Genomic DNA, 3,052 nt, shown 5'->3' on the forward strand with positions numbered 1-3,052 from the left:
ATGACCAGTGTTCACACGGATTATCCAATACTGCATCTTTAGAAGCAGCTGCGAAGCACTAAAGCACCCAGTGTGCGTCTTTCTACAAAACAACCTTCCTGCTACTTTTAAAGCCTTGATACATCTCTCATCAATGTACAGAATACAGATGTAGCAAAACAATAACCATAGCTTCTGATTGCCCATGTTTGAATGTCGCTGATGCATTTGAACCATGCCGTAGGTAACACTCAGCTGTATGGTTCTTAAGGTGCCAATACATGGTGCGATGTGCTCTGTGCGTTTTGAACTAAATAGTATTGCAAAACACACACGATACGCTACAACAGCGTGCATTTTGAACTAGATGTGGTGTGATTGAGTTCAAAAACTACAGGCTGCACATGCTTTTTGTAGTTTGCGATGTGATGTGTGCTGGAGTGCACCCTGCACCACAAGTCCAAAACGCACCTCTTCAGATCGAATAAATCTTTCGCCTTCTACTAAAGATTTCCATGGAGAGGAACAACCAGGAGTTTCAAGTAATTTTTTGATGCCTGGCTAATGATGGGCTTATAAAAAATAAAAAAAAAGAAATTGGACATCAGTGGATGGTTTAGAGTTGCTTATTGGCGCATTTCCAATTGTACACCATACCTGTCTACCTTTGAAAAGTTGGTAGTAGAATTTTGCACAGCGCACAGTTGAGGTTGTGTCATGCTCCACTTAAAGAGCATATTTACATATCTCCCAGCTCTCCTGATTTTCGTGGGACATTCCCATTTTTTGGGACTGTCTTGCATCCCACCCGGGGCTGGCAGTGTCCCACAGTGGGGGGCAGTTGGGAGTCCCCCCTGTCAGTGCAGTGAATTGCGCACAGGATCTTTTGAGGGAGACAGAGAGGCTGGGGGCATGGCCAGCAGCTCTCAAGTGGCTTAAACAGGGGCATGGCCTTGCAGGAGTACTGCAATGATAGGTCACTCCCCCTTGTCATGAGGCCACACCCCCACATTTGGGAGAAGTTGGGAGGTTTGTGTCTTGCTCCATATATGGATGTGTCTATGCTTAAATGCTTGTTACGAGATATTCTAGATAACATTATTAACTACGTTGCTGCCTGCTATACTGGATTTGTTTGCAACTATGATTGCACAATACCTGTACACATGATAATATATGTGATGCCCATGCAATAAATTCCAAATGCAATTTAACCATACTTTCCTACTTAATAATAATCAACATTTCAGGGAGAAGATGAAGATGGCACCTAGAAGCACAGACATGTACTGCTGCACCTGAGAGGTGTGTCATAAAAGGACTTCAAATGTGGATGAGCCCCAAAGTGAGTAAGATCTACTGTACTTGCTGAAGAGAAGACACGGATACGAGTCAGGGCTTATTTATGAATAGTTTTGTGGTTTCATATAAGTGGCCATGAGAAATGCATGTAGCCATACGGATCACTGTGCTTTATTACAACCAATGCAGGGAAATGCTGCCTATGATCCCATTTGAATGTCTATATCTCAGATTTTCTTTTTAAATATAACAGCTGCATAATATGGGTTAGGTGAAATCAGGGAGATTGCTGACTCTTCAGGGAGAGAGGGAGATAGCTCCGATTTCAGGCAAAATGCAGAGGATAGGCAACTTAGGGACGGATTTATCACTAGGCCCGTGAGGCACAGGCCTAGGAGCGGCACCTATTACGGGCGGCAGCTGTCAAACCAAAGTTACTGATTCCCTTCGAATTTATTTTATTTTTATATACAGTATATGTGCTGCGGGCAGTCCAATGCTCCCCCCTCCACGACTGCAGATGCAGTTCCGCACTCCTGCTGCCACCGTCTCATGCTCCCCTCACCGGGGCTGGTGAGAGAAAGACTGTGAGATGCCGGAGCCAGTAATATGGAATCCTGTGCAGTCTTCTTCCAGCACCGCAGCTGCAGTCACTCGCTCCTGCCGCCACAGTTTCATGCTCTCCCCGCCAGTGCTGATGAGAGGGAGCTATCAGAGAGCCATTGACCCATTGTACTCCTGCCAGTGGCACCACCTCAGTCCCGTGCTCCTCCCACCAGCAATGCACTCGACTTTCCATGCTCCCCCGCCAGCGCTGGTGAGAGGGAGAAGCTGAGGCCAAGCTGCAGGAGTGAACAGAAGACCAGATAACCCTGCGCTAACCAAGAGACCTGCTGCCAAAGCTTTCAGGTACACAGTGCCACCAATGAAGAAGAGGAAGGGGGTGGGCACAGTGCAGCCTGTATGGGTGGGGGGTGGACATTAGGAGGAATAAGGTTTTGTCCCAATACTTTTTCTCTTTCCCTCTTTCCCTCTATCTCTCTTTCTATCTATCTCTTTCCCTCTATCTAGTAGCTTAGGGGCGGCCAAAATGTTGTGCCCAGGGGCGGCCTGACCCCTAAATCCACCCCTGAGGCAACTATACAACACCTTCACATCTAAACTAAAATCCTTCTTTCTAAATCACTGGTAATCGACTGTACATATCTTACCTACACTGTGATCAGCACGTTTAAGTGTTCACAATGTTTTATCTCTCCATCTACCTGTTGTCTCTAATTACCTAATTAGACTGTAACCGCCTCACTGCATGTCTCACATTGCATTTTAATATCTAATGTTGCTTTTCCTCCTAGTTTGTGTTGTCATTTATGCTGTAATTCACTGCACAATTATTTTCTGCCATCATTGTAGATTTATTATATAATGGGAGTAACAGGGATTGAAGTGGTATTTTGCTGACGTTCTTTCTAATAATTTTTTCATTTATCAACAGTTCTATAAAACAGTACTTACCAGTGGAGGCGCTGGAGCACTATAATGGGGAGAGTGGAAGGCAGCCCGCAGACCAATGGCGGGAAAATGGGTGGGGTGGGCGGGTATGCCATCCTTCCTTATTTATTTATTTATTTACAGTTAGTGTTATTATTTACATATAGTGCAACAGATTCTGTTGTGCTTTACAATTGTAAACAGTGCTAAAACAAACTGGGTAACAACAGACAGACTTGGAGGTAAGAGGGCCCTGCTGCAAGCTTACAATCCATAGGGA

The 3,052-nt window shown here is 45.1% G+C and overlaps 1 non-coding gene across 1 annotated transcript; it reads left to right on the forward strand.

Annotated features, from left to right (window-relative positions):
• Positions 1-442: 442 nt before the first annotated feature.
• LOC146061437 (U5 spliceosomal RNA) lies at positions 443-553 on the forward strand. The gene has a single exon (XR_014470934.1). It is a non-coding gene; the product is annotated as a U5 spliceosomal RNA (small nuclear RNA).
• The last annotated feature ends 2,499 nt before the right edge of the window (positions 554-3,052 follow it).

Source organism: Crinia signifera, chromosome 2 (assembly GCF_055691185.1).
Source record: "Crinia signifera chromosome 2, ASM5569118v1, whole genome shotgun sequence".
In the NCBI taxonomy this organism is placed as follows: Eukaryota; Metazoa; Chordata; class Amphibia; order Anura; family Myobatrachidae; genus Crinia; species Crinia signifera.